This window comes from Sturnira hondurensis, unplaced genomic scaffold (genome assembly GCF_014824575.4).
Source record: "Sturnira hondurensis isolate 20B ecotype Veracruz unplaced genomic scaffold, ASM1482457v3 Scaffold0024230, whole genome shotgun sequence".
Lineage (NCBI taxonomy): Eukaryota > Metazoa > Chordata > Mammalia > Chiroptera > Phyllostomidae > Sturnira > Sturnira hondurensis.
The window spans coordinates 704,192-726,492 of record NW_028096861.1 but is presented as its reverse complement, the minus strand read 5'-3'; the positions used below and the strand labels follow the sequence as shown (position 1 = coordinate 726,492).

Below are 22,301 nucleotides of genomic sequence, written 5' to 3'. Positions count from 1 at the left end.
AAGAGATCAGCTAAGGATCAGACGCTTTACTCGCCTCGATTCCTCCGGCCACCAGCTGCGGTAAGGGAGGAGAACCGTGCGCCCGAGGGGAGCGAAGCTTAAGGACTGGACGCCACTTCCATTGTTCCCTTCGCCCTCCAGTATACGCTGGGTATAAGCCTCTCTTCCCTGCACAGCAACGACCCTGAGCACAGGGGACCCGAATCCCTGTACTTTGTCCTTAACAGTCTCCTTACCTGCTGCTGCCGCCTCCGCTGCCGCCAGTTGGATTCTGACCACGCTCCGGATTTCTGCGGGGGGCGGCAGCTGTGGATCTGTAAGGTCCTCACATTCGGGTTTCCGAGGTTCCGCGGCCCGAGCCAATCACGAGCTACTCTGCGTCTGGGAGGCGCGCCTTCTCGTCCTCCTTTATTTCACTGCTGACATGCTGAGGTTGCATTACGTCACGCTATCGATGCTGCAGGGTAAGGGGCCCAGAGGGGGAGCGCGCGCACGCGCGCACGGGGGAGACAGAGAAGCCCGCGCTGCCTCGGGGCTTAGAGACCCAGCCAACTGGCAGTTGGGGCTGCGGCGCCTGGCGAGTCCAAATGACCAAGCCTCGATCTTGCCTCGCCCCTGAATAGTTAGTTTCCTTGGGAAGAGGTTGTTTTCCTGGTTTCCCGAGGGAGTGGAGGCGGTGGGGAGAGGCGGGGGAAAGGCAGGAATCAATGACTGAATGGCTACTCACTGAACCTCAGATGTTGGACTACGTTTATTAAAAATCGGCCCTACCCTCGAGGATTTGACCAATTAGGCTGGCCACAGTGATAACAGGTATGCCTCTCCCCAGTAAACCTATGTGTGTTTTGCAGTTTCCCTCCCTCTCTCCCTTCATTCCTTTCCTATTTCGTAATGGTAGGCAATTCGTTGAACAAAGTACAGTGAAGTAAGGCACACAAGGGAAAGGTGGGCAAGGCACCTAAATGAAGTGAACACTAAATATCTTTTCAATATATCACTTTCGACTTGTGCCTAAACAAAATGGGAGAACAGTGAGAAACTCATTGCTGACTGGTGGGGGGGAAAAGTGATAAAATGTGGCTAAAAGGTTGCATTTGCGAAGAGCATTATCCTGTATTCTGAAAATTTAGCTTTAGTACTATCAGCCTTTGAAGTAAACAGCACTGTTTAAGCCGGGAGACGATAGGCTCCTTTAAAAACAAAGAAGGTAACTCACCACCTTTGTGTAAATAATTTGACTATTTTACAAATAAAACATGTTGTGGTTCTCTGTTAACTAGACATTTTCTCCAGATTGCTTAACCTAATACACCACTAAACGTTTTGGGAAAAATAAACACACAATGTGAACGCCCTACCACAGTACCAGACCAGGGTTCCTCACGCTTTCTCTGTGTGGAACCAGATGGTAAATATTTTAGGCTTTGAGGGCTGTAGGGTCTCTGTCACAACTATCCGACTCTGCAGTTGTATAGCACAAAAGCAGCCCCATGTACACAAATGAGCATGACTCTGTTCCAGTAGAACTTTATTTAGGGACACTAACATTTGAATTTTATGTCATTTTAGTGTGTCATGCAAAATGCTTATTTGAATATTTTCCAAGTTTTTTAAAAAAACGTAAAAACCATTCTTAGTCACAGCCATTAAAAAGGGGCAAAAAAAAAAGAAAGAAAGAAAGAAAGAAAGTATAAACAAGAGTTTTTAAAAAACAGGCAACTCTCTGGATTTGGCCTGTGAGCTGTACTTTGCCAACCCCTGTAGGTGCTATACAGGGTCCAACACAAATAATGTCCCTCTTTTATTACAAAAATCTTTTATTACAAGGTCATAAGCATGTAATCCTGTAACATAACAATATCACACTCAAGCACACCATATGACATTTTAGGTGAAACGTTCAAATTAAAACTATAAATTATTACATCTATATTATTACCCTACCTACCAACCACACTCAAGCAGGCCTCACTTCTGCCAGACCCTGTATTTATACTTTTATTTCCCCTCCTAGATGAAGAAAGGTATTTTATGATTATGTTCCTATACATGATGTGTTTCTATGTTGCCTACTCTGGCACATACTACTTGAAAGGTCTTCTGCCAGTGACAATTCCAACTGGACATGGCTGGAAGAAAGTTAAGAAAGATGTGGGGTTTTTATATCAATTACCTTTGTGAATGGTAGACTGTAGTAGCTAATTTTTAAAACTTGAGGATCATCCTCGCTCTCCCCTCTTTCTCCAACATCTGGTTCATCAAAATATCTTGAGGATGCATCTTTGTCTGATGTACCTCAGTGGATTGAGCACTGGCCTGCAAACCAAAGGGTCGCTGGTTTGATTCCCAGTCAGAGTTCATGCCTCGGCTTAGGCCAGGTCTCAGTAGGGGGGATGTAAGAGGCAATCACATATTGATGTTTCTCTCCCCTTCTTTCTCCCTCCCTTCCCCTCTCTAAAAATAAATAAATAAACTTTTTAAAGAAGTCTTGAGAATTCTACTTCCTTAATACCTGGAATTCATTCCTTTTTTCCACCCTTAATGTGATTACCTTGTTCGGATTCACATCCCTCCTTGCCTAGATTGCTGCAGCACCTTCCTACCTAGTTTCTCTGTGAACATTTGCTCATCAGATCCTGCAATCAGACACCACCAAATCATAAAAACATCTCAAATGAAGCCTCCCCACTACAATTTCACCTCAGCTGAGGCCTACTCACAAATCAGACTGTGAAATAACTTCCTGACTCATTTCTCTGCTTCAAGTCTCTCTTTACTTCACTTGCTAACTTTTATAGTGTACAGTCTACACTACCACAGAGATTACTTGCATAACAAAACAAACAAAATTGATTATCTCACTCTCCTGTTTAACCATTGCTGTCAGTTCCCATTAGAAGTCAAGGTTGACACTCAGGCAAGGACCAAAGGAAGCTTATGGGAACCCTACTTAGGCAACAACATAGAATACCATCCAACATATGTCTTGTAGATCCTTTGCCAATATTTCTTTAAAAAGGAGCAGCGAATGCTACATTAAGGCTGGCTGTTTGTGCTGTTATTTTAAATAGTGTTTTTTATATCCATGCTTCAACTTTTTTGCAGTTTCATATTACCCCAAGATCAATAATATTAATTAGATGCCATACTCTTTGTAATTTGTGTCTTGCTTTGTTTCGCAGCTTGCTCACTTCACTCCTTCTACTTACCTCCATAATCTAAGCTAATAGTATCTTGCTATGGTACATTTAGAAACCACATATTGCTGTCTGCTCTTCCTTATCTGCTTCTGCAGTCACAGTCTGTTGTGAGCTATATTCCCTTTGACCTCAACCTCTTCTATGAAAACTTAAGAGTTTCTTCTTACTTTAATAGTAACCTGACCATCTCACAAGGAAATAGTCCATAATAAATTAACATAACACAATCTGGGTCCTCTAGAAGACCACCTTATAACTGACCCCTGGCATACATTATCAACACTCACATTTGTTTTTCTATTTACAAGCACACTGACACCAGGTACTAGCACTTTCATTGTTTTTAGGTTGACTTGAAATGGAGTCAGACTTTGTAAATTACATGCTCCTGTATCAGGTGTGCTGTACATAATACAATTTCTTGGTAGTTAGAATAAAGTGGTGTGGAAAGGGAGTCATCCTATAGTGTATAATAAGACAAGCTGCACTCAATATGCCATTGTGGAGTCACATTCATGTTGTGAACTGTAATTTAGTTCTAGCAAAACAATGTAATGCATAACATAAAATCAATACTGTTCATTTATTAGTTTTCTTGTTGTTTGGTTTTATGATTAATAAGCACTGTAAGCCTAAGGCACTTATTTATGCATAGCTCTATAATGTTTAAATGACATTATAATAGAACAATTTAAATCAACATTGAGAGTACAATTTTTTAATTAGCTTGTAATAAACAATATCAAGTGATCCACAAAAGGCCTCTAAATATAATCCTACATAAGAAGTATCAGGACTTGTTTGGTGGAATAGCTAATTTTGGATTGGACATAAGAAATAAATAAGGTGAGATTGTGCCCTGGCTGGTGTGGCTCAGTGGATTGAGTGCTGGCCTGTGAACCAAAGGGTTGCTGGTTCAATTCCCAGTCAGGGCACATGCCTGGGTTTCAGGCCAGGTCCCCAGTAGGGGGTGTGCAAGAGGCAACCACACATTGATGTTTCTCTCCCTCTCTTTCTCTCTCCCTTCCCCTTTCTTTGTCTGAAAATAAATAAATAAAATCTTGATTTAAAGAAAATAAGATGAGATTGTGTTATCTGGTTGTGTCAATGAGCAAGAAAACAATGAGACTAATAGGATCATGTCAAAAGGACGTAAAGTATCAAAAATAATAATAACTGCAAATGATTGAAACATATTGAATATATAAAAAATCCCAAGTGTATTAAGAATCCTGAAAGAAGGAAATGGAGAAACACCCACCCCCATCTTCTCAAAGAAATCATTGGGTACCATTTGAAGTAAATAAGACCAACTCCTTACTCTGACAATGACCAATTAAAAGAAAATAACTAAGAATTTTATTCTGCTTTTCCTGTACAAACCTTTTCAGGACAGACACATAGCCCTAGTTTGATGAAAGCAAGTTCTTCTTTTTTATTTTATTTTATTAATTTATCTTTAGAGGGGAAGGGAAGGAGAGAGGGAGAGAAACATCAATGTATGGTTGCCTTTCCTGCGTCCCCTGCTGGGAGTTGGCCTGCAGGGAACTGGCCTGCAACCCAGGCATGTGCCCTGACTGAGAATCGAACCGCGATCGTCTGAGTCGCAGGCCCGCGCTCAATCCACTGAGCTACACCAGCCAGGGCAGCAAGTTCTTCTTTTCACAAGAAATGAAAATAATTGTTGTAGAAAATAATCACATAAATCACAATTTTATAATTAAGTAGAAGATCTAGCAGTGATCATCAGTGGGGGAAATATTAGATGTAAAACTGATGGGAACGTTATAAAGAAGCTGAGATTATCATCACTTGAACCTTCTAATCAGTTTCTCAGCATTATCACCAGTCTTTGGTATCATCACTATTTTTAACTTCAGCTGGTCTAATTGATGTTTAGTGATATATGCTTGTGCTGTTAATTTGCATTTGTTTGCCCAACTTTTTAAAGGATTTATTTATTTTTATAGAGCTGGAAAGGGAGAAATAAAGAGAGGGAGGAGCATGGGGAAATAAAGCTTAAACCACTGATTTAAAACACCTGTGGGGGTTGAGGTGGCAGTGGGAGAAACTCCCAATCTCACAGGAGAGTTCCTTGAGAGACCCACAGGGTCCTAGAATGTACACAAAACCACCCACCCGAGAATCAACACCAGAAGAGCCCAATTTGCTTGTGGGAAGTGGGGGAAGTGACTGAAATCTGGCAGAGAGCAGAGCAAGCATCATTGTTCCCTCTTGGACCCCTTCCCCACATATAGCATCACAATCCAACAAACGTGGGTTGGCCTGCCCTGGTGAACACCTAAGCCTCTGCCCCTCACTATGTAACAGGTGAGTCAAGACAAAAAAAAATGGCCCAAACAAAAGAACCGAACAAAGCTCCAGAAAAAATACAACTAAGCAACGAAGAGATAGGCAACCTATCAGATTCATAGCTCAAAACACTGGTAATAAGGGTGCTCACAGAAATGGTTGAATTTGGTTGCAAATTAGATGAAAAAATGAAGGCTACACTCAGGGAAATAAAGGAAAATGTACAGGAAACCAATAGTGATGGGAAGGAAACTGGGACTCAAATCAAGGGAGTGGACCAGAAGGAAGAAAAAAACATCCAATCAGAAAAGAATGAAGAAACAAGAATTCAAAAAAATGAGGAGAGGCTTAGGAACCTCCAGGACATCTTTAAACGTTTCAACATTGGAATTATAGGGGTACCAGAAGGAGAAGAGGAAAAGCAACAAGTGGAAAAGTTATTTAAACAAATAATAGAGAAGAACTTCCCCATTCTGGCTGAGGAAGTAGACTTCCAGGAAGTCCAGGAAGCTCAGCAAGTCCCAAAGAAGTTGGACCCAAGAAGGAACACACCAAGGCACGTTATAATTACATTAGCCAAGATTAAAAGAGAAGGAGAGAATCTTAAAAGCAGCAAGAAAAAAGGAAACAGTTACCTGCGAAGAAGTGCCCATAAGACTGTCAGCTGATTTCACAAAAGAGACCTTACAGGCAGAAAAAGGCTGGAAAGAAGTATTCCAAGTCATGAGAGGCAAGGACCTACATCCAAGATTGCTCTATCCAGCAAAGCTTTCATTTAGAATGGAAGGGCAGATCAAGTGCTTCTCAGATTAGGTCAAATTAAAGGAGTTCATCATCACCTAGCTCTTATTCTATGAAATATTAAAGGGACTTATCTAAGAAAAAGAAGATAAAAAGCATGTACAGTAAAATGACAGCAAAGTCATAAATATTAACAACCACACCTAAAACAAAAACAAACTAAGCGAGCAATAGAACAGGAACAGAACCACAGAAATGGAGAACACATGGAAGGTTATCAACAGGAGAGTGGGAGGAGCAGAGTGGGGGGAAAGGTACAGAGAATAAGTAGCATAGATGGTAGGTAGAAAATAGACAGGAGGAGGGTAACAATAGTATGGGAAATGTAGAGGCCAAGAACTTGCAAGTATAACCCATGGACATGAACTAAAGGCAGGGGGGATGTGGGTGGGAGAGGGTGTGCTGGGTGTAGGAGAGTGAAGGGGGAAGTGGGATTACTGTAATAGCATAATCAATAAAATATATTTTTTCAAAAGAGAGAAAGAGAAACATCAATGCGTGGACACCCCTCACCCCTTACTGGGGACCCGGCCTGCAACCCAAGCATATACTCTGGGAATCCAACAGTGACCCTTTGGTTTGCAGGCTGGCACTCAGTACACTGAGCCACACGAGCCAGGGCTCATCTATCCATCTTTAACTGCCTTTTGGTAAAAAGGAAAAAAAAAGCATTGCATGGGTTAGAATTGTATTTGGGGTATGTGCCAGACATTTCTAGATACTATTACAATATCTATTTTCTCCTCCCCTGTTCCTAACAAAATCCTCATTACTATCAAAGCAAGTCACTAATTTAGAAATTAGGACTGGCCATGTGACCATTTAGGTGTAAGGAGAAATGTCTGAGCAGGGATATTCATGAAAGTTTTCAAAAATAGACAGTTAACAAGTATTTGGCCTTTCACCCCTTTATTCATTTGCCATTACCTCTTCCTCCTGGACGTTGATGGAAGGCTGTAGTTGAAGCAGTCACCATGTAACATATGTGGATGTTTGTCACATGCTGAGGATGAAAGCCACATGCTGAGGAGAGTGGACTAGAAAGATATTCTTGAGGATCTGAACCAGCACCAGAACACCTAGCGCAAGACTTCATTTTATGTGAAATAATAAACCTATCTCTTGAAGGTACTGGAATCAGATTTTCTCTTACATGTACACAAATGTAATCCTAAAAGACATAGACTGCTAAAGAGATTAAGAATTAAATGATGACTCTCAAGTTTCTGTTTTATGCAACAGTCAGAATAATGTCTTTGCCCCAAATTCATCCAGGTCATAATCCCTGGAACCTTTGAATGTTACCTTAAAAGGTAATGGGATGTTAAGATTTGAGATGGAATTAAGGTTGCTTGTCCGCTGACCTAAAGATAGGGAGATTATCTTGGATTTATCTGGGTGGACCCAATTTAACTTTTTTATGTTTTATTTTTTAATTTGTTTATATTGAATATTTTCTATTGCTTCCACATGTACCATGTACAGCATAGTGATTAGACAATCATATACTTTACAAAGTGTTGTCCCTAATATTTCCAGTACCCACCTGGCACCATACATAGTTATTACAATATTATTGACTATATTTCCTATGATGTACTTTACATCCCCACTACTATTTTGTCACAATCAATCTGTACTTCTTAATCCCTAAAACTTTTCCACCCAGTTCCCCAACCCCCCTTCCGTCTTGTAATCATCAACCTATTCTCTAACTGTGTGAGTCTGTTTCTGTGTTCTTTGTTCACTTATATTGCTCTTTAGATTCCACATATAACTGAAGTCATATGGTATTTGTCTTTATCAATGTAATTCTTGAAAATGGAAGAGGGAGGCAGAAGAGTTTGGAGCGGTGCAATGTAAGAAGGACTCATTCCACCATTACTGGCATTGATGAGGGCTATGAGCTAAGGAATGCGAGCTGCCTCTAGAAGGTGGAAAAGGCAAGGAAATGGATTCCCTCCTATGGCAGAAGGAATGCAGCCACGCCCATACCTTATACGTCAGAGTCTCTCACACTTCTGACCTATAGAACTATAAGAGAATAAATTTGTGTTATATACCAAATAAGTTTCTGATAACTTGTTACAGTAGCCAAAGGAAAAAAATACAAGCAACTAGAGAGGTGAACTCACTTTTAGAAATATTAAGGTTTTAGTGCTTTTGAGATATCAATCCAGTGGAGATGTCCAATAAGGAAATGGCCACATGGGCGTGTCAGGAAGATACTACAAATACAGAATTGAGAGCTATTACAGATGATAATTAAAATAATGGTGACATTAAATTGCTTATGGAGGATGAATACAGTAAAAAGAAAAAAGGGCCTAAGTCTAATAGTGAGTTGAATAGGGGGAGAAGCCAGCAAAAGAGGCTGAGAAGTAGCAGTTAGGCATAAGACAGAGGGACTATGACCTCACAAAACCAAAGGAAGAGAAAGTTTCAAACAGGGTCATTGGTGATGAATGCTGGTGAGAGGTACAATAAAGACTATAAGTCATAGATTTTGTGACACAAAGGTTATCCATGACCCCATTAAGTGCAGTTTGGACAGGATATTATGTGTGGTAGGCATTCAAACTACATTTGTGTGAATTGAGAGATAAGGGAAAGAGAAAGAAATGGACAGGGAGTACACAACTCATTCCAGAAGCCTGAGTGTGAAGGAAACAACAGTGAATTTGCAGTGGATACAGTATTAAGGGTGGATGTTTAAGTAGATACTCCTAGAAGCAAACGTCACTATGGGGTCAGAATATGCAATGATTTTTTAAAGAGGAAATAACCATTGAAAGAAAGTGAGGAGGGATCTTTAAAAGTCTGAGAGAGTCTGGCCTGGAGTGAAGGAGAAAGGGAAGAAAAGTTGGAAGTGTCTTTGATTGCTGTGCAATCTAAGGAAGGTTTGGCAAAGCCATTAAAAAGCCCTCCATCAGAGGAGTGAGTCGGATGATTCTCAGGAATGCACTCACAAGAGTAGACTTGTCTCTGGCACAAACTAGGAGCAGCCTGGGGAAGCATAGGTTCCAGGCAAATGCAAGTATGAATTTCAGAACACAGTAGCTTGGGCCCTTGCTTAGAGGTCTCTGAGCATATTCTTGTGGCTTCCATAGAGGGTTTTTATGTACTTTCAAAAGTGCAATATATATTTTGGCTGAGAAGGTGGAGCCAGTGGAGAGAGAGGTCAAAGTTACCCAGGAGAAAAGGAAGGAACTTGCAGCAAGGTACAGGGCAGGAAAGACGGGGTTCAGAGAGAACTAAAGGTGCCACTGTTAGATGGGATGAGACACCTTGAAAAAGAGGGTGAATGCAGCACCGTTTACAGGGTTGGGAGTTCTCGCATGGTGGGTTCCATTTACTCTTTAAATTACAGGGTGAGGTCATCTCCAGAGAATGGGGGGTGTGAGAGTACGGATGGTCAGCGCTCAGGGAAAGATGTCACATAATTACTGTGGGGTGTTAGAAACTGACCTATTTTGTGGTCACATGACTGGACAATGTTAATGGCCCAATTGAGTCTGGCAGTCATGGGTTTACATTGGAATTGATCTGCCCCTATTCTTCCAGCTTTTTTATTGTTACCTGCACCCAGCCTGCTTATTCACCTGCTGACCTGTTAGAGACCTACCTCCCTGAACAGTGCCAACATCTTTTCACTCATGAAAGCTCCTTCCTCCCATCAGTGACATCTCATGAGCCTCCAGATTCTATCAGTGTACTTCCTAGAGGTTGCATAGATCAGTCTTTCCAAGTCACAGGCAGCAAACACAGGCCCGAGGGCTGAATCCCGCCCTCTGTGTTGTTTTATCTGGCCCAGCACCTTGTTTCTACCCAGTGGCAGCCCCTGAGCTCCTTGCCCCTATTAAGGAGTGGTTACATTTATACAGTCCTAAAATTACATTTGGCTTTTTGAAGGCAACCATGAGGCTGATGTGGCCCCCGGTGAAAATGAATTTGACACCCCTGCTCTAGGTCCTCACTGCTCCAGTTACAGGACTCATCATCTATGCCTTCTAACTGGTGACCCTGTCTCTCATCTTATTTTCTTCACATCCATTCTTTACACGGCCATCAGAGTGGTCAGTCTAAACCATAAAATCTGATTATGATTCTTTATAATCCTTCAATATATCCCCGTCACTAATAAGCTTTAGTCTAAACGAGGCATCCGAGACCCTCCATTACATATTTGACTACCTTCTCAGCCTGATTTTGTACACTGTTCTCTTCCTCACTTTTACACTCTTTAAAGTTCCCTGCATATTCCATGTTGTTTTTCACTTCTGTGCTTCTTCTCTTTCAAAAACTGTCTCCCAGCCTCCCTTCGTAAAGCTAACTCCCACTTACCTTTACAATAACTTAGGCATCATCTCATTTTTATGGCCTTATTTCTCTACCATATCATCACAGTTCTGCTTAGGCTTGGCTAGTTGTTCTTTGAAATTTTCTGCTTTTTTGCATACATTTTATTATTTTATTGATCACTTGATCACATTGGGTAATTAGTGTGGTGGATTTTTTTTGTCTCTGTCTCTTCTACCAGTCTGAGCTCCAGGGACTATCTCAGCTTCATCTTTGTACATCAGTAACTAACCAGTGTTTGGCACAGAGTTGTTGTGAAATAACTCTTTTTTTATTAAATGATTTTTAGAGAGAGAGAAAGAGAGGAAGGGGAGAAAGGGAAAGAAACATCAATTTGTTTTTCTGCCTATTTAAAGATTCATTGGTTGATTCTTTTATGTGCCCTGACCAGAGATTGAACCCACAACCTGGTGTATCAGGACAACACTCAAAACAAGTGAGCTACCTAGCCAGGGCCTCAAATAAGTACCTTTTTTTCTATTTGTATTTTATATTATTATTATTTTTATTGTTGACCCTATTACACATGTCCCCCATTCCCCCCATTTGCCCTCTTCCACCCATCCCCACCTCTCTGTCCTCACCACATTGTTGTCTATGTTCATAGGCTTTGCATATATGCATCTATGTTCTTTGGCTAATCTCTTCCATCCTCCCTTCCCCCTCCTTTCAGACAGCTGTCAGTGTGTTCCAGGTGTTCATGCCACTAGTTCTATTTTGTTTGTCAGTTTATTTTCATTAGATTCCGCATATGAAAGGAAGGAGGAATACAAGAAGCAAAGAAAGAAAGGAAGAAAGGAAAGAAAGGGAAGGGGAACCCAGATCTTGGGATCATTCCACTGCATTGATTAGTTTACAGAAATCATTTAGCAATTCTTAGTTTATTTTAAGGAATTATTGTACAATCAAATTGCACATTTCAAATAAAATCTATTATTTATATCCTGATGCTTTGGTGCAATTTCTTAGATTTATCCAGTAACTCTAAAGTATTCAAAATTTTCTAAAAGCAATTTGTAACCATCCTTTTGTGCATTACACTGAGCAATTTATAAAGATACATGCCATAAATCAGGAACCAAGTTTTATGCTGAATTTTAGAGATAACAAGTATTTACCTCCCCTACTGAGTTAATGAACTTAAATATTGGAAATGGAAGTTTGCTTTTTGGCCACAGGGGGAGGGGAAAGGAAAAGCTAAAGGTATATATAAAAGAGATAAGAATTGGTGGCAAGAAACTTTTAATAGTTAGATTTTATCTGCACACGGCCAATCCTATAAGGGATTTCTTGCTCTTCAGAACTTGGGTATCCAATTTGTTGTCTCTCCCTGGGAATGTAGTTTGACTTTGGAAGTCCTGGTGTGGAAAAATTCTGCAAGAAGTTAAAAATATCAAATGTAAATTAATGGCATTTAATAAAGGTTTTATTATTAAATTTATTGCAATGACATTGGTTAAAAAAATTTCTGTTCTGTTTAGATATGGTTATTAGAAAAATGAGCATATAATATCTGAGTCATTTTTGAAATCTGTTTAATCACCACCATAAGTTTTAATGATTTAAAATAACACAAAAATATTTTATTTTAGCAAATGAATTTTTGGCTGCTTTCGAATAAACATTAAATGCTGTACTTGTAATATAATTCACCCAGACAAGTTTAGATATTGTGTAACCCAAAATCTCTGTACTAAAGTATTTGTCTTTGACTTATTCCAATTACCATAGTGCCTTCAAGGTCCATCCATGTTATCACAAATGGTAGGATTTCCATTTTTATGTCTGAATGGCATTCCATTGTATATTTATACCATCACTTATTTTTATAGGAAATTTAGTTTTTATTATTCTGTATTGTTTTACTTTATAGACTTTTCTGTATTTTTTATTGAGTTTATTGGGTTGACATTGGTTCACAAAACCATGCATGTTTCAGGAGTATGAGCCAACAAAATGTTATCTGCACACTGCATCATGTGTTCATTGCCCCAAACAAGGTCTCTTGCCACCCTGATTTATCTCCCCTTTGCCCGCTTCTACCTACCCACCAATACCATTTCCTTCTGGGTGTCATGACATTGTTGTCTGTGTCTATGTGTCAGCATTATTTACAATGGCATGTGTTCCTCAATGAATGAATGGATGAAAAAAGTCATGGTAATGGGGCCTGGATTACCATGACTTCTTTACCCTTTCATTCATTGAGGGACACTTGGTTTGTATCCATCCCTTGGCTACTGTAAATGATGCTGCTATGAACATGGGGGTGCATGTATGTTTTCAAGTTAGTGTCTTCTTTTCCTTTGGATCTAGTCCTAGAATTGAAGTTGCTGGATCTTATGACAGGTCTCTTTTTAATTGTTTGAGGAAACTACATATTGTTTTCCACACGTAGGCTGTACCAACTGACAAACATATCAACAGTGCACAAGTGTCCCTTTTCTCTGCCTTCACTCCAGCATTTGTTATCTCTTCTTATTTTAATGATGGTCATTCTAACAAGCACAAGGTGATAACTTATTATAGGTTTTTTGTAGATATAGAACTTTATTTACATGAAAAATGTCATATATATTTAAGTGAAAAGGTTTATAAAGATGTATAAAATGACTCCATTAAAATTTATATATGTACATAGAAGTCTATAAAGATACTCTGATAATCTAAAGTGGTAAACTTTGTGTGGTCTTTATGGTTTTTCTTTTTTTACTATATTTCTATTTTTATTTATTCCTTTTTCATTGTTGATCAAGTACAGTTGTCTCCATCCCCCCACCACTCCCCCCTGCCTTACCCAGCCCCACTTCCCACCCTCAATCCTACCCTCCTTTGGCTTTGTCCATGGGTCCTTCATACATGTTCCTTGATGACCCTTCCTCCTTTTCCTCCCATTACCCCCTCCCCCCTCCCCTTTGGTTATGTCAATTTGTTCTTTATTTCAATGTCTCTGGTTCTATTTTGCTTGCTTGTTTTGTTGATTAGGTTCCACTTATAGGTGAGGTCATATGGTATTTGTCTTTCATTGTCTGCCTTACTTCAGTCAGCATAATGCTCTCCAGATCCATCCGTGCTGTCAAGAAGGGTAGGTGTTCCTTCTTTCTTTCTACTGCATAGTGTTCCATGTGTACATGTACCGTAGTTTTTTGATACACTCATGGACTGATGGGCACTTAGGTTGTCTCCAGCACTTGGGTATTGTAAATTGTGCTGCTATGAACACTGGGGTGCATGAGATCTTTTGAATTGGTGTTTCAGGGTTTTTAGAGTATAATCTATGGTACATTTATATATCAAAAGCATCAAAAGTTGTCAAGGTCACTAGGCAATGAAACAGTCCACTTTTGAGCACTCTAAAGGAATACAGTAATCACCTATAATAATTTTTCCTCTTTCTCTAGCCTCAGAGCAGGAAAGTGGTGGGCTGGAGGAAGACTCTAAACTCCCAGATAACTTTCCCCAGCCCCCAGTATTTTACAAAAATAGGCTTTCCTTATCTAATAGGCCTTCAAGACCAGAGTAACCCAGGGTCAAATAGGTGGCAAATATGTTACCGCAGTAGGGACCTCCCTTATTGGGCTGAATAATATTATATTGGCCTCCAGTCCTTGCAGAAAATATACCAAATGAATAGTCATTCTTAGGAACTGGGATACATTTGACCCTGAAACACTCAAGACAAAGAAAGCTAATTTCCTTGTGTGATACAGCCTGGCTCAGTATCATTTGCAACACCATATTCCAATTACATCCACTCTGTCAGAGGCTAGGCAAGTGGTCGGAGCTCCCCTACATACAAGCTTTTGTTGTTGTTGTTGTTATCTCATGCTCCATGTCTTTGTTCTGGGTCAAAGGAAACATCTACTTTGGGGTCTACTGATGACATTCTAGATGATCCCCTTCTAAGTTAAGGACAAGGATTTTTCCTTTACACTTTATGTTTTTCTCCCTACCTCATCCCTCCAGAAGTTACTATTCTGAAGGAATAGATAAAGACATAAGATTTCTAGGCATAAAGCCAGTAAGGCCAGTTACAAATAGTACTTTTGTCAACCAAGATTTTGACTGGAATGTCACACCTGAAGGAGGTATGCCTGAGCTCTAGTTGTCACCAAAAAGCCTTTAGGGAACCAGGATTGACTTCCAAAGCTAGTGAAAGCCCACTGGAGGAAAAGCCTGGTACCTCAGTTTGTTGTGCAGTTAGTAGCAGTCTTTCCAGGGAGAGAACAAATGTTGCTTTCCTGGAAGATAGCTAGGAGGACTTGAGAGAAGCAGGCACTACAGGTGAGGCAAGATGGCAGGTGTGTATCTCAGCTTCTGTGCCCTGAGGGGTGGACTAAAGAGTCAGTCTAAAGGTTCCTTGTATAGGAAGTAAAAGACCTGTACTCAGAAAACTACACAACACCAAAGAAGAAAATTAAGGAAGACACAAATGGAAGCATGTACCATGTTCATGAACTGGAAGAATAGACATCATCAAAATGTCCACACTACCCAAAGCAATTGATAGATTCAACACAATCCCTAATAAAACACCAAGGACATGTTTCACAGAGAACAAACATTTCAAAAGTTTATATGAAACTGTAAACAACCCTGAATAATTGCAGAAATTTTGAGAAAGAAGAACAAAGTAGGGGTAGTCACAATACCTGATATCAATCTACATTACAAAGCCACTGTAATCAGAACAGTCTGGTACTGCCATAAGAACAGACACATAGGATCAATTAAAAAATAGAAAATGCAGAAATAAACCCATGTCTCTATGGTCAATTAATATTTGACAAAGGGGGGCAAAAGCATAAAATGGAGTAAAAATGATGTTGGGAGACCTGGACAGCTACATACAAAAAAGTGAAACTTGACCACCAATTTACACCATACACAAAAATAAACGCAATATGGATTAAAAACTTGAATATAAATCATGACACCATAAAAGTCCTAGAGGAGAACATAGGCAGGAAAATCTCATATATTCCACCCAGCAATATTTTCACTGATATGTCCCCTAGAGCAAGGGACATAAAGGAAAGAATAAACAAATGGGATCTCAATGAAATAAAAAGCTCCTGCACAGCTAAAGAAAACATCAGCAAAATGAAAAGGGAACCAACCATATGGGAAAATATATTTGCAAAGAATACCTCGGACAAGGGTCTGATCTCTGAAATATGTAAAGAACTCACATGACTCCACACCAAGAAGATAAACAACACAATTAAAAAATGGGCAAAGGACCTGAACAGACACTTCTCCAAGAAGGACATACAGAGGACCCAGAGATATATGAAAGGATGCTCAGCATCACTAGCCATGAGAGATGCAGATTAAACCATGAGATATCACGTCACACCACTCAGAATGGTCATCATAAACAAAGCAACAAACATCAAGTGCTAGTGAGGTTGTGGAGAAAAGGGAACCCTAGTTCACTGTTGGTGGGATTGCAGACTGGTGCAGCCACTGTGGAAAACAGTATGGAATTTCCTCAGAAAACTAAAAATGGAACTGCCTTTTGACCTGGCAGTTCCACTGCTGGGATTACACACTTAGAACCCTTAAACACCAATCAAAAAGAACCTATGCACCCCAATGTTTGTAGCAGCTCAATTTACAATAGCCAAGTATTAGAAGCCACCTAAGTGTCTATCAGTAAATGAATGGATCAAAAAAGTGTGGTACATTCACACATTGGAATTCTATGCAGTAGAAGAGAGAAGGAACTCCTACCCTTTGCAACAGCATGGATGGAACTGGAGAGTGTTATGCTAAGTGAAGTAAGGCAGGTGGTGAAAGACAAATACCATATGACCTCACCTATAAGTAGAACTTATTCAACAAAACAAATAAGCAAGCAAAATAGAACCAGAGACATTGAAATAAAGAACAAACTGACAGTTACCAGAGAGGAGAAGAGACAATGGGGAAAAGAATGGGAGGGGTTGTCAAGAAACATGTGTAAAGGACCCATGGACAAAGCCAAAGGTGGTAGGATTGAGAGTGGGAGGTGAGGATGGGTGGGGGGAGGGAAATGGAGACAACTGTACTTGAAACCTAATAATAATTAAAAATAAAGGTTCCTTGTGTGAGTACCAGCAAAGGAGACTTAAAGATCAATCGCTGCTCTTGTTATGTTTATGCAAATGAACAGGCAATATTAAAACTGGATTCAATGTAGTCCCTTTAATGACAATAAGAATGATCTTAAGAAAAAATCATGATTCAAGGAAAATCACAACGCTCAGTGGTAGACATTAGACTAGTACAGCTGTCTTCAACGTTTCTTCTCATTTGGAAGTTAAAACTGTGTTTGTAATATCATCAAAGATCTTCAATTTACAGACACAAAGGACCTGTCAATTGCCACTGTTAAAGGTCATTCCAGCAAAGACCTTGCAACTGGGTGTCTTCCCAAAAGACAGTTTCACAGACTCAGAAACAAGTTTGTAGGTTTTTGTGGGAACTAACTATTTTGTACATGTTTGCTCATTGCAGGTTTGTCTATCCACTGCATGAGCCCCTGCACTTTTTCCTGCCAGGGGACTGAGTATTACTAAAAAAACCTGGAAGATTCAAGACCCTGAACAGCAGCTGGATTAACAGTCACCTGGTCCCTAGACATCCTGTTGACAATGGATTCTTCCCTAAAGATGATAGGAATCAAGCCCTGGATCCACCACAGAGCACCATGATTAATTATAGTAATAATGTTATTATTTGGCAACTTACTAACTAAATTTATCTGTTCTAGGATGGAGGCTATAAGGCTACAGATAATCATCATGAACAACTGTCAAACTCTGGGACAGGAGGCTCCAGACATCTATCATGGGCCAATGGCAGGACACTTCCCCATACCTCCTCTGACTGATAGCAAGCAAACAGAACCCAAAGAAGGCTGAACATCCCCTTTACAGCAGGAAGCAGCCAGAGCAGTTTTCACCCCAAAGCCCCCCAAATTTTTGTTCCAAGTGCTTGAGGGGGAATATTCAGTAGGATTGACAGCAAACCATGGCAGGGAGGAGGGAGACATGTCTCACCCACTGACCCAGGAGGTCTGAGCACAAAGGGACCCCAGTCTGCAAAGATTGGGGTCCCTATTGCTCTAGGGGGGAATGTTACAGTGGAATAGCCAGCCAGAGAGGAAATAAAGGCAGAGCCTTCACCATCACAATCTAACAAAGAACTTAATCCAGGAGGCTAAAAGCAAAGGGAGGCATGTGTCACCTGTAGACCCAGCAAACCTGAGCCTGGTCTGATAAGGCTGACAGGCATCCCAAACAACAAGTGAAACTATGATAGTGCAGAGGCCTTGAAAATCTCTGTATATCATCTCCACTAGCTGGAAAAGGAAACCCTGAGATGGTGTGTTCACCTCAAGATCTGGAAGGAGGGAGAGGAAGGTCTACAGCACCCAGAGAAAAAGCCCATAACACCACTTTGGGTAACTGCCTGCCTGCTCATGTATGCAAGATGAACAAATGGAGTCTGGAGCAAGATAAGGACCTGGGCTAACACACCCCCACCCATACCTACGTTTGGGTCATCATGTCTCCCCTGGAGAGCTGGCACCACCTTTACCTGCTAATCAATGTGTAACTCCCTCACCCCCACCCCACCAACCATGTCAGCCCTCAGAAAAAAAGGACTCCCTCTCTTGGCTTCTTCTGTTGGCCTGGTAGCTCTCTGGCCACACCCTTGGCCAGCCAACCTCTGGCTGGTGGGAGCAGAGTGGGCCTGGTCACCACTTTAGGTCATCCGACTTATAGCCAGCTGGCTCCTGGCCTCTGGGTTCTGGCCACCCCGCCTCTGGCCACCCCACTTTTGCTACCCCTGCTGTATCCACCCTTGCTTTGCTTTCCTATTAGAACTCAGCATTAATACACTTCGCTTGAACACTATGGGTTTGGCCTATAATTCTTTACTGCATCCATGAGAAGAACCCAGTTTCTGGGAGTTTCTCCCATAATAGCTGTATTTATGAATGAGCAGCTCTGGGAATTAGTTTCTTTCCCAGGCACAGTGTGAGAAGCAGCTTCTTAAGCCAGTAATGCTCTGTGTTTGTTGTTTTAATTCGAACCAACCACACCCAAGTTCCCTGACTGAATAGGGCCACTAACTTGCTCTGCAGGCTATCAGCTCTGGCCTGCCTGTCTCTCAGCTGGACTATTGTGAGTTATCTAGCTTCCAGGTGTACTAACCACTCCTTCTGGTCAAATGGGGCTGGGAGACACTCCCCACAGTGGATAGGGGTCTGTATCATTTCCCTTGCCTGGACTAGACTGGGAGGAGCTACTCCAGGCCTCTCCTATTTTTTTCCAAACAAGCTGTCCAGTTGTCAACCTTGGCTATGAATTAATCCCCCTGCCTGGGTATAGCAGGAAAGCCTTCCATGTCAGGCGCTGGCTTTTCTTCAGGGGCAATCAGCTCTGCTCTTTTCTTAGTTGAAGCACCATGGGTCTCCACAGCTTCCAGGTGCTCTCTCCAGCTCATCTGACCAGATGAGGCCAGGAAACACTCCTTGGTGGATGGGTCTATGACTCAACCCCTTGACTAACTATGGGCAAACCAGGCTCTAGGGCCACAAAAACTCCTTTGAGGACCCAAATCAGGCAAATATGTCTCCCAGTGAATTCCTCGGTCAGAGTGCTGGGCTCTCTTTCCTACTGGAAGAACCAGAGACTCAGAGGACGCCCTTCTGCATGGTGCTGCACTGGCCTGGGGTGGAGCAATGTAGACACTGTGTAGCCACTTCTGTTAACCATCTAATGCAGTTTCTCATGGCTTCAGCCTCCCTCGTGTGTCCTAGGATTGTCTCAGTTGTGTCTTGTTCATGAATGGTTGCTAGTTATTTTTCTTGTGAGGGGAGGTAAAGTTAGGAACAACCTAGGTTGCCATCTTGGTGCTATCATTCTCCCCATAGTGGATTTTGGAGAAAGTTATTTTGTTCATGTGGTCTACTCAACTAAAAATGTCCCCCACCATAATAAAAACCCTTAAAATGTCAACAAACACCAGGTATTCATTCTATTTTTCTGTAATTCATTGCATTTGTCAACAAAACTCATAAAAGATTACATTAAAGTAATCATCCATTTCACTGTTTTTATATGATTGCTATTTAAAAACTTGTACAAAGAAACAGTTTGCACTTTACATTAATATGTCTTTTAAGTAGAGATCAGCACTTAGCTAAGTGGTCACCATTAGTTTGAGCAACGTATTATTTAATGTATTATTTAAGTATACTAAAATACAAAAAAAGCATTTACCTTGTTAAATTATGATAATGCAATGATTATGTTAACAAGACCAGTCAGCCCTGTGAGTTAGTCTTATGGCATTTAACCAGCCTTCCTTTGACCTCTAATCTCCTTTCTAAAGATTGTAAAATTCAGTAGGATATAAATACATTTATATGTATAGTATATTAATACATATCAAATAGTATATACACTATTCCATTCGTTATTCTCATATGACTCATATATGCTTTACATAAAATCTTTATATGTAATATTTATATAAATAAAATTTTATATACTACAATATCTAGCATATTAATTTCAATGTTATGTATATTGTATAAAATTAGGGATTATATATAGTATCTAAATATTATATAATATATACTCAGATACTATATACTATATGTAATATATGTAATGTTGAAATGTTACAGATACTCTATAATTATCCAATTATACATAGTATCTATAACATTTCAATTTGTATTATTCTTTATAATTATGTACTTAGGTACATAAGTATAAAGAATTACTACTATATATATAATTATATATATAATTATGTACATAATTATATATATAATTATATACATAGTACATATATAATTATATACATAGTTGTATATAATTGTGGGTATAATTATATATACCATGAAATATTATATATACCATAACTGTGACTCATATTTCTTAATCTCATTTTACACAATGAAATAGTGATAGTGATTCTAATAAACTTAAATTTCCACATCTGTATCACAACTAATTGTTTTATCAATCGCCTTGTTATCTTTACTTAAATTGTTGTGATAACCATGTATAGAAATTGAATGCATGATACATACAAAGAGCGGCTTCATGTGCATGGCTGAGGAGTACTTGTTCCCATAATTTGCTTCAGGTTTAGCTGTCCCTGGAGACCTATTCAAATTATAAGATGGACAAATGTATGGATTGTTCTTTTTATGAATCCCCAAACTATTTTAAATGACAAAATAAACATGAAAAATTTCAGGATACTTTAAAAAATTAGACACATAGTATTGAGTTATGATGAAATAAATTATCACTATATTTTATAGAAAACAAATAAATGAAATCATCCAAACATCCAAAAGTCACATTAGATTGCTTAAGTAGATATAATAAAAAAATGACATCCTCATGATATAAAGAAAACCATTCTCCTTTTATGCTATTTCTTGATAAAATTAGGGGTTTGGGTAGGGGATACTTTCTATGCTCCTTTGTGGAATATATGAAAAATTACATATATTTTATGTCATTACATTTGTCTATGATAGTTAGACAAATGAAGGAAGCACAATTTTACAAATCTTACACATTAATTTTCATCAATGCTGATTTTTTTCTGAGAAAATACGTTAAAGAGTTATCTTCTTTTTTACTTCACTTTTATTGTTGACACTATTACAGACGTCCCTACTTGCCCCCTTTGCCCTCTTCCTCCCAGACCCTGTCCTCCCATCATCCAACACTGCTGTTTGTGCCTCTGCATTATGCATATGTTCTCTGGCTAATCCCTTCATTTTTCTCTGTCATGAACACCAGTAAATATTTATCGTTAGAAACTGTATCCCTTCCTGCCTGCAACCCTGCCTCCTACTGAAAAATAAATACATAAAACTCTCTCCTAAAATTCTTTCTAAATAAGATCCTATTTTTCTTTTTTTTTGTATTTACAAGCATTCATATTTCTTTAAGACATAGCTTACCTGTAATCTCTTTCAGAGAATTGCTGTTGTAGAGATACAGGACTTGTAGGAAGGCCATTCTGACGGGGTAAGCTCCAGGGATTCTGCACATAGATTTTTTTTAAAGAAGAGAGGACAGTGTTAGCCATGATTTTAAGGAAATTTGAGATACAATAGCCCACACAGACTGTGCATGTTAAATATCTAAATGTCCAGGTATCTCCAGTTCTGGCCCTAAAAAATGACAAAGATATTGCTAAAAGGCAAATTTTTAAACAAGTTTTATTAAGTATATTTTATTGATTCTGCCATTATAGTTGTCCCATTTTTTCTCCCCTTTATTACCCTCTGCCCTGCACCCCCCACCTCTTAGCTCACGACCATGGGTCATACATTTAAGTTCTTTGGCTTCTGTATTTCCTTTACTATTCTTCACCTTCCTCTGTCTATTTTGTATGTACCATTTATGCTACTTATTCCCTGCACCTTTTCCTTTTTAAAATTTTTTTTATTGTTGTTCAAATACAGTTGTCTCCATGGAAATACAGGAGATACCACCACCACTCTCCCACCCCAGACATCCCCACAAATGTTTTTGTATTACAATAATACCTTAGCAAATTTCTTTATTTCTACATTTATTTATGTATCTATCTATC

The 22,301-nt window shown here is 39.6% G+C and overlaps 1 protein-coding gene and 1 long non-coding RNA gene across 6 annotated transcripts in view; both read right to left on the bottom strand.

The window, feature by feature from the left end:
- The window catches only part of ZNF711 (zinc finger protein 711), a 28,970-nt gene extending 28,522 nt beyond the window's left edge, over nucleotides 1-448 (bottom strand). For all 5 annotated transcript variants that reach the window (XM_037038335.1, XM_037038333.1, XM_037038334.1 and 2 more), the window contains exon 1: nucleotides 237-448. The gene's annotated coding sequence lies outside the window, so the exon portion shown is untranslated. The remainder of the gene's footprint in view (nucleotides 1-236) is intronic.
- An 11,439-nt stretch (nucleotides 449-11,887) lies between these two features.
- LOC118981548 (uncharacterized) lies at nucleotides 11,888-21,743 on the bottom strand. Its single transcript, XR_005065365.1, has 3 exons — nucleotides 21,664-21,743; nucleotides 20,773-20,848; nucleotides 11,888-12,047 (listed from the first exon to the last, which is right to left on the bottom strand). It is a non-coding gene; the product is annotated as an uncharacterized LOC118981548 (long non-coding RNA).
- Between the last annotated feature and the right edge of the window lie 558 nt (nucleotides 21,744-22,301).